This window comes from Rhinolophus ferrumequinum, chromosome 2 (genome assembly GCF_004115265.2).
Source record: "Rhinolophus ferrumequinum isolate MPI-CBG mRhiFer1 chromosome 2, mRhiFer1_v1.p, whole genome shotgun sequence".
NCBI classification, from domain to species: Eukaryota; Metazoa; Chordata; class Mammalia; order Chiroptera; family Rhinolophidae; genus Rhinolophus; species Rhinolophus ferrumequinum.
In genome coordinates, this window is record NC_046285.1 from 76,514,920 (window position 1) to 76,525,095 (window position 10,176).

The following is a 10,176-nucleotide window of genomic DNA, read 5'->3' on the forward strand; positions in this document are numbered from 1 at the left end:
TTCTTCTACATGGTGCTGCTTCTTCCTTGATGTAGAAATTCTGGAGGTAATATGCAAACATATGTACAAATAAACACTCCAGATAAAAACTTATCAGATAAATGAGTGAGTTGTTATTTGACTTTGTTCCTTATAGAAAGGTAGTCATAGTCAAAATTTTTTAATATAATATTTTCACCTTGACAAGTATTATGATAGATTGTCAATGAACACCTTTACAGTTAGAAATAATGGATTCACTAAAATTAGAAAATGCAGATTTTATTTATTATATGACATAATTAAACTATCTGCCAATAATTTTATGCTCCTTTTGGTCTTAATCATTAAATTTAAGAGCACAGTTGGCAACAAACTCAGCATTTTTGCAAAAATTATTTTGACTGGAACAGCAGCAAATGACAATAGGTATACAATTATATGAAGATATAATGACTCAATTTTTTGTGATAATCAATGCAAGCTGCATCAAATCTGACTTGTAAAATATTATTATAGCCTAGGTATTTCAAGGACAACATAGTTATAGTGAATTTTTTGTTTTAATTTATGACTCATATGGGTCTATAATAACTAAAGATGACTTTAAAATATAACCAGAACTTAACCAATTGTTTGGGAGCTTTGTAGAAAATTTTTCACATAAGTGGAAAGGGATTCATTGTAGAATATGTGCTTTGTAACAGCTTTTAAATTATTAAATTGCTAGGTTTCTTTAGGTTTTGTTGTTTTTACACCAAGAAGACCATCAGAATATGATGAACATATCCATCAAAGTTTGATTTTGATTCCTTAGATGTATAATAAATCTAGGCAAATAATAATTGCCCAATGAACTAATGTTAAATAAATAAGTTATTTGCTTTCTTCATTGCACTAACTAATAAGTTGGTTTTGTAATAGACATTGGTTGTTTTTTCATTGGCTGTCAAGCAGCAAATATATACATATTTTTCCTTTTGGGAAAAGTTCCCACAATTGAAATTGCCATGTCTTGCCTCAAATTCTTTTTTTTTTTAAATTAAATTTATTGTGTGGCATTGGTTAATAAAATTATATAGGTGTCAATTGTACAATTCTATAATATATTATCTACATATTTCATTGTGTGTACACCACCCAGAATCAGTTCTCCTTCCATCACCATATATTTGACCCACTTTATCCTCTTCTACCATTCCCTCTTTCCACTTCTACATTCCCTCTTTCCACTTACCTTTTGGTAACCACTAAACTGTTGTATGTATTTATGAGCTTTTGCTTGCTTATTTGTCTTGTTTATTTGTTGTTTTCAGTTTTATATCCCACATATGAGTGAAATTATATTGTTCTTGATTTTTTCTGTCTCACTTATTTCTCTTAGCGTGATAATCTCAAGATCCATGCATGTTGTTTGGTGGAGTAATATTCCATTGTATATATGTACCATATCTTCTTTATGCAATCATCTGTAAAAGGATACTTCAGTTGTATCCACGTCTTGGCCACTGTGAATAATGCTGCAGTGAACATAGGAGTACATACATCTTTATGGATAAATGTTTTCAGATTTTTTAGGTACATACCCAAAAGGGGGATTGCTGGGTCATATGGTAATTTTATTCTTAATTTTTTGAGGACCCTCCATACTGTTTTCCATAGTGGCTATACCAATTTACATTCCCACCAGCAGTGAATGAGTGTTCCTTTTTTTTCCGCAACCTCTCCAACAATTGTCATTACTGTCTTGTTGAAAATAGCCATTTTAATATGTGTGAGGTAGTATCTCATTGTGGTTTTGATTTGCATTTCCCTAATAACTAGTGATGTTGATATATATATATCTGTTGTCCATTTGTACGTCTTTTGGGGAGAAGTATCTGTTCAGGTCCTATACCCATTTTTAATTGGATTCTTTAATTTTTATTGTTGTTGAGTTGTATGAGTTCTTTATATAAATTAGATGTTAGCCCCTTATCGGCCTCTAATTCTTATAGAAACTAGAGTATCTAAATATACCCGTTTATTCTTCTTGCATGGAAGTAAGAGCCTAATATCAAATTCCTCTTTACTGGGCTAAAACTATATAATTGTCATGATAGAATTAATAAAACTGCCTTTCCTTTTTGGGGAAAAAGGACTAACAGATTGTGATTATGGCCTATTACGTGAAAGTAAATCACATCAGGATCTTGGTGTGACTTACCCAAAAGACAATTTACAAATAATGCAATAAACCCACTTTGTAAATTAATTATAAACATATTTCTCTCTAGAGATAATTTTTGCCACTTGTAGCTAAGCACCATGACTATTATTTTAAAAGCACAAAAATAAATTTTAGTAATTTATTATAACAAAAGATAAATATATGCAATATTGAAAATTTATTTTTGACCCAAAATCGTTTAAAGCAAATGTGCCATTGCCATAGCAGATTTCAGGGGAAAAAAAACAACATACTAAAAAACCCATCTAATATTAAACCATAATTTTCAAAAAATGCTGACAAAATGGATTACAGAAATAAAAGCTGTCAGCTGTAATTCTCTGAAAGTTTATTTTACCATTAAAAACTTATACAGAAAACATTTATTATTTATTCAAATTTTGTTTTCAATTACAGTTGACATACAAGAGTATATTAGTTTCAGGTGTACAGCATAGTGATTAGACATTTATGTTACTTACGAAGTGATCACCTCAATCAATCTAGTACCTATGTCACACCATACATAATTATTACAATATTATTGATTACATTTTACATTCCCTATGCTATACTTAACATAAGAGGCATAGGATCTGTTACATTTCTCAATATCAATTGTGACTTCTTGTATTATTTCATATTTGTAACGAGTATTATATAAATGATAATATTGTTATATATTTACAATCATACTTGTATATTCACTCATGTATACACACATACACATACATAAAACTAGTTTTGGTTTGTTAGGGTTTTTTCCCCCATAGGTGGCTTAAAGCATACAAAATATTTCCTTTTTTTCCTATGTAAGTTTATAGAGTTTCACATATTTTTAAAAGTACTGCCTTGTATTTACTAGTATGGATGTAAAATAATAATTTCATATTCATAGGCATTGAGGTTACATCCAATTTTTAACTTTATGAACAATTTTGCAAAGAACACCTTTTTACGAAGTTTGTTTTTCACATTCACACATCTATCCTATTCTCCAGTATTATCCCCAACACCTACCATAATGACAAACAGATAATAAATAAAACATAGTTTAAATTACCAAAATACTTGGAGTGATCATAAGTGTTAACAGTACGCTGAATTTTTATTTTAATGTGACACAAGCTTTATGAAAATTATCAGCCAGCAGTCAATAATAGCATCCAGGGTGCTACAGAGTTTTTGGTGGAAAAACATTCTTGAATGCTGGAAGTGATTTTCTTTTTGACAAAAAAGTGATAGAAATGGATACTATATAATCATGATTTTGAACCTCACTTGAGGTCTTGGAATACAGATTTTTTTTTTTTTTAAATATAGCAAAACAATTATTTTGGAAAATTTCATGTGTAAACTAGAGTCTCCTAGCCTTGAGAAAAATCAAGGGTCACTTTTGATATTGTCTAAATGGATTCAGAGATGCATTTTTGACAATGAAAAGTCATCATTTAAATATTGATCTTATGAAAGGACGTAGGTAGGAAAGTAGGGATATTTAAGATAAATATAATGCAGATTCTAATAGACAGAAAAATAAAATAAGCATTCCGACGACATTTCGTAAGTTTTTATTTCCTAGGTTTTCTAGATTGTGCCCTAAAATATTTTGTTCAAGCATTTTGACAGAGAAACATAAAATAATTGTCATCTACTGTTGGCTTGCTTGCATGACACAACTTGTACTAGGTTAAGGCAATTTGGGACAAGCACTCCTGGTCTATAAGTGGAAGAAATCCTGGCAGATACTCCAGAGGCTGATGGGAGTAATGAAAAATGTGGATGGACCATATAGCTCTTCAAGTTGAAAAAATAAAGGAAAAAGAAATCAAAGATTGGTGCTCATTCACATATAATCATCCCAAACTATGTCCTTTGTTATAAATTAAATTTAGTATGTCAGTTCCATCCATCTCACACCCTCTTTTGTCAGAAGGTTGTCATTTTCTGGTTTATTTTTTGTCTTAAAGGATTTCCTTTCTTAGCCATTTTAGGCTTATTTCAATGGATTAGTAGGTGTTTGTGGGGTGGGGGAGTCAGAATTTAGTTTGGGCGGTCAATTGTGAATTCTAGTTTTTACAGGTTTCTCAAGTTTCCACGAGATGACCTTGGCTTTAAGTTGAGTTTCAAAACGTCCTTGACTATAACAGCAACATCAGAGGAATCAGTAAATCCAACCCCTTAAATATCCAAGTTTAAGGCATAGTTAGCAAAACTTTTGGTATTTTGTTGTGTTTTAACTTCAGTATAAGAAAAAGCATTTTTAATGAGATAAATTCCAACCCAGAGAAGAAATCACTTTGATAAAATAACATTCTTATTTATTTTCTTAGATTCATTTAGAGGTTGTTCATTTAGTAGTTTACTGGACTGCCATTACATGATACCACAGGCTAGGTATCTTAAACAACAGAAATTTATTTTCTCACAGTGATGGAGTCTCAAAGTCCAGTATCAAGGTGTTAGCAGGCAGCTACGTTTCTGATGAGATATCTCCTCTTTGTTTATAGACAGAGGTCTTCTTACTGTGTTCTCACATTGCCCTTTTTCCTGTGTGAATGGAGAAAGAGAGATCTCTCGTGTGTTTTCCTCATCTTATAAGGGCATTTGTCCTAAGGGATTAGGGTCTGCCTGATTTAATTTGAGGGTCCACATTATTTAATTTTAAATCCTCCTTAAAGACCCTATCTCCAAATATAGTCACATTAGAGGTTAGAGCTTGAACATATTTTGAGGAAACACAATTCAGTCCATAACAGAGGTGATACAAAATATATTTTACAATTGATAGATTATGACAACAACCATTTAGAATGAAGGACAACAGTGACCACAATAGATCATAAAGTCTTTAAAACTGATAAAAATTGATTTCTATTCTAAATAAAATTAGCTTATTTGCTGTTTTGGACTCATGAAGCCATAGATTAAGTCAGTTTAATAGCATTAAATTGTACTCACATTAACTCCTCAAATGTAATATTTACTTCCACAAACTTAAAAGTTATCAAGTCTAATACATTAAAGATTCTGTATATCACAATAGTAATATCTGCAATACTTCTCAGCTGCAAGCTGCTATAACCTAAAAGAAAAACAAACAAACAAACAAACAAAAAACAACAAAACTGTATCAATGTGCTTTAAATGAAATGCACACTTTAAGAAAGTTCTAATTTGTTTTCTTTAGTTGAATGTCCAAATTTCCATTTAAAAAGTAACCTTGCCCTATTACTGATATAGCTGAAACTATTACTGTCTCTTAGAATAGGCTTTATAATTTTCCTTTCCTTGGGTTTAACTTGATTTTTTCATCTAACTTAATACATTTTACATTTAAGTTTTCAACAAAATGTGCTAGCATTTATTTGCAAGGTTAAGAAAAGTCTCATACTTAAGAAAATACAAAAGTATTTATGCAAATGTTTAAATGTCTTCTTACTTTTTAAATATAGTAATGTTTCAGTTGAGAGTCTAATATTATGTCTCAACCAGTCACATTACATTTCCCATGAATCCTACCTAATTTGTAATGCTTTCCTATCAGGAGATTTTAATAATAGCACAAATCCGATCTTCACAGTGATGATACTGGACTTTTAAGTACTTCTTTAAAACTTAAGCTTATAAAAGTTATTTTTCCAAAAGTAATTCAATATTCAAATGATTTTTTAATATCTGTCTAATTCAAATCAGACTGCTGAAGGCGAGAATAAACTATGTATGATATGTGTCAAAGAGAGTAATTATCTGACATTGAACCACTAATGTAGGCCACTAAACTTGGGAAATTCTGGTTAAAAGCAGTGTCTCTATGGGTAGTTCACCTGGATTTTAATTATTGTTCTTGCAATTATTAGTTGTGTATGCTGGGAAGTATTGTATCCTCTTTCATAAAAGAAATTGGTATATGGACAGAGAACATCTGTTTGGGACACTTTTGTGACAGGATGTGTCACTCTTTTGTGACAATGATGAAAGCTAACAACAAACAAAAGTCTTGACCGAAACCTCCCTTTTATGTTCAACTGACCAACACTAAATCTCATGACCACCCCTAGTGGCAAGAGGTGAAATGAGTATGCTGTATTTTATCTAATCATGTGTTGAACAGTTGCCATGTATCAGACACTACATTATATGGATGAAAATGTAATTTCTCTTAGTCCACATAGTAACCAAGAATGTCTCCCATCCTGGGTTCACATTGCCCCTATAAATCATTGAAATACAAAGACTGTCATCATTTTGTAATCTGAAACTTAATCTGAAGTTTCTACTTATAAATGCTCCAACAACTTTGCCAATCATGTCCTTATTTTCAGTGTAAAACTATGGTCACTATTTGAGATCATGGCTCAGTATTCTACATTTCAGATTACTGTATTTATAATTAAAAACCTCTTATTTTTATCATGTTTAACAAATTCCAGTTATCATTAGTATCTTGATGGATCACATTATAAAGTAATTAACCCTAGTTTAAAAGTGATAGCATGATAGTCTTAATGTAAATATAAGTTACAATTTCCAAAAAGAGAAAATAATTTCATAACCCAGAGTTTTCTTACTATAGAAAAAAATGATTGCCATTACCTAGATATCAGTTAAAATGAACAAAATATGTATGGAGTGAATAATTAATGTAATATATATATATATATATATATATATATATATATTCCATAATATACATATATTAGGGAAAGAGGTCCATTATTTAAATGTTTTCCTTATAATATATAATGTACAAGTTTATATCTAAATACTAACACTAGTGTTTTTAAGTATTTAGAATACTCCATGGGTCTTACTCTTTTATTTTGGCAGATAAAGACTGGTTTTATTGAATGATCTATGCAATTTCCTAGGCCATATGTACAGACAAGATATATGGAGCTTTATTTTTTAGTCTCTTCCTCCTTGGACAGCGTCTTGATTTCTTCTGCCTTGGCCTAGAGCCACTGTTCATGGGACTGGTATGCTTCCTCGGTCTTAGGCCTGTGGGACTCAGCCTGGTCAGCCAGGAGCTTCTATGAGCCATGTCTGCCTTTGGCTTGTGGATGTGTTCCATGAGAACCAGCCCAAGTTTCAACACATTTCTCTGTGCTTTCAGGTACAGGCTATGATACATGTGGCAGTCAATCTTCTTAGATTCACTGTATCTCCTGAGTAGTGGAGCAGAATTCTCATCATCCTCATCCAGGTTAACTTCTCGGGCTTTCCAGCATTGGCAGTACCCTTTTGCTTGCTTATATCCGTATACCTCCCCTTTCATTTGGACAAGGTGCTTTTTGGGCAGTAAGTCCAGGAATGGACAGTCACAGGCTTCAGGAAGACCTTCCCGTTTTTGATCAGCTTCTGGATCTGCTGATGGGAGCTGATATTTGTGGTTTCATTAGTCTATTGGAGTCCAACCAGACCCCCTTTTTTTCCACAGTGGATGACACTGGAGTGAGCCTCTTCTGAAGTCTGAGCATATTCATGGCTATGACCACAGAGGTGAAAGGAAAGAATGAACTTCATCTTAGTCTTCATTAAGCATTGCTCTACACATAATTTAGAACAGTATTATGTGATGCGCAGATAGACAACCTATAACTAGATCTGGTTTTTGGTTTACATTCTTTCATCTATTAGCTGCGATGGTACAGATTGGACAAGTCCATTTCCCTGGTGACAATGATGCTAATCAACTTTTATGTACCTGTTGGTCATTTGTCTTTTTTGCAAAAATGTTTTTTTAGGATCTTCATCTATTTTTAAAAGAGATTTTTGTTGTTGTCATTGTTTTTGCAATTGAGATGTATGAGTTCGTTATACATTATAGATATTAATGCCTTATCAGATATGTGGTTTACAACTATTTTTCCCCATTTTGTACGTTGCCTTCTAATTTTGTTTCTAATTTTGCTGTGAGGAATGTTTTAGTGCAATTTTAAATGACTTCATAAAATTAAAATCAAACATATTCATTTGATTTGTTAAAATTAAAATCTGTATTATTTCTCCTACTTTTTAAAGATTAGGATGATATATCAGAGGGAAAGAACTAAACATGCCCTATTATAAGTAAATTCAATAGAAAGTAAGATTTCTGGGTCTATGTAATTATACAACAGTATTTTTTTCCTGGTAGGTAATATCATCTCTGAAATACATTTTAAAAAGAAGGTTTAGAATAATACATTTTAGTAACAATAGACTGATGATGGAGAATTTAAGTGGTGAAAAGTATTATTAGGAAGACATTTCTTTTAAAAATGAATTATCTCACAAACTTACTGGATTTAAAAAAAAGAATACATAATGAGAAAAATCAAGCCACTTGTGCTTAAAGTTAAAACTTTCTATGGGTTGTTTTATATGCGCTCAAATGTAAAGCCGGAAATACTCATTTTGAATAACCATTTCTGATGATTTATTTTTACATCTATATGGAGATTATTCTACTAACGTTCTTAGGTCATTTGAGAAATTTTGGTTGGATATCATTATTTTGCTTTTCTTAGTACCACCTGTGAGGCAGATATATACATGTCAGATTTATATCCCTAAAGAGCTTTTATGAAATGGCTCAAAAATAGTTTATGCAGATTTTTTCACTATTTTTAAGGTATAAGATATTAGCATGTTTGTAATATTAAATATGCCCAAATGACTGAAACTCCTTAGGTATAATTTTCATTGTAGCATAGAACTCTGAGACTCTATTATGTTGCTAAACATTATTTTTAAAAATAATAATGTGCTTCATAAAACCTGCATGACATAATAACATGTTAAATATAAATATCAGTTTTTACTGTAATGATGTAGTAACAATACGAAAATGATCATTTTAACCATTGTTAAGTATACAATTCAGTGATATTAAGTATAGTCACAGTGTGGTATGACCATCACCACTATCTATTTCCAAAACTTTTTCATCACTAGAAACAAACTCTGTAAGCATGAAGAAATAATATTCTATATTCCTTCCTCCCAGCCTCTGGTAACCTCTATTCTACCTTCTGTGGCTATGCGTTTGTCTATTCTAGATACCTCATATAAGTGGAATCATACAATATTTGTCCTTTGTGTCTGGCTTATTCACTTAGCATAATATTTTCAAGGTTCATCCATGTTGTAGCATGTATCAGAATGTTATTCCTTGCTTATGCTAAAGAATATTCCATAATATGAATACACTATGGTTGTTTATATATTTATCTGTTGATGGACAATTGGATTGTTCCTACCTTCTGCATTTTGTGAAAAATGCTGCTATGAATATCGATATACAAGTATCAGTTTGATCCCTGTTTTCAATTATTTTGGGTATATACCTAGGAGAGGAATTAATAGGTCATGTAATAAGTCTAAAATTAACTTTTTGAAGAACTGGCAAACTGTTTTCACAGCTGCTGCAATATTTACTTTCCCATTAGCAATGCATGAAGTTTCTAATTTATGCAAATCCTTGCCAAAACTTTTTATCCTCCCAACCTCTTTTTCTTATAATAGCCATTGTAGTGAAGGTTAAGTGTTATCTCATTGTAATTTTGATTTGTATTTCCCTAATGACTAATTATGTTGAACATCTTTTCATGTTCTTATCAGCAACTCGTATTCTACTTTGAAGAGATATTATCTTCAGATCATTTGCCAATTTTTTAATTGGGCTGTTTGTTTTGTTGTTGTTACTGTTGTTGTTTAGTTTAAGGAGTTCTTCATATAGTCTGATAATTAATCCTTGATATATTTTCTCCCATTTTGCAGATTACCTTTTCATTCTATTGATAATGTCCTCTGATGCACAAAAGCCTTTATTTTTGATGAAGTCCAATTTTTCTTTTTTCTTCTTCTTGCTTTTCTTGTATACTTTTGGTGTCACATCCAAAAATCACTGACAAATCCAATGTCATGGAAGATTTCCCCTATGTTTTCTCCTATGAGTTTTACAGTTTCAGTTCTTACATTTAAGTCTTTAATCTAGTTTGACT

General features: G+C 31.3%; 1 pseudogene; it reads right to left on the reverse strand.

Annotated features, from left to right (window-relative positions):
• Nucleotides 1-7,089: 7,089 nt before the first annotated feature.
• LOC117038588 (60S ribosomal protein L19-like) lies at nucleotides 7,090-7,674 on the reverse strand (annotated as a pseudogene).
• Between the last annotated feature and the right edge of the window lie 2,502 nt (nucleotides 7,675-10,176).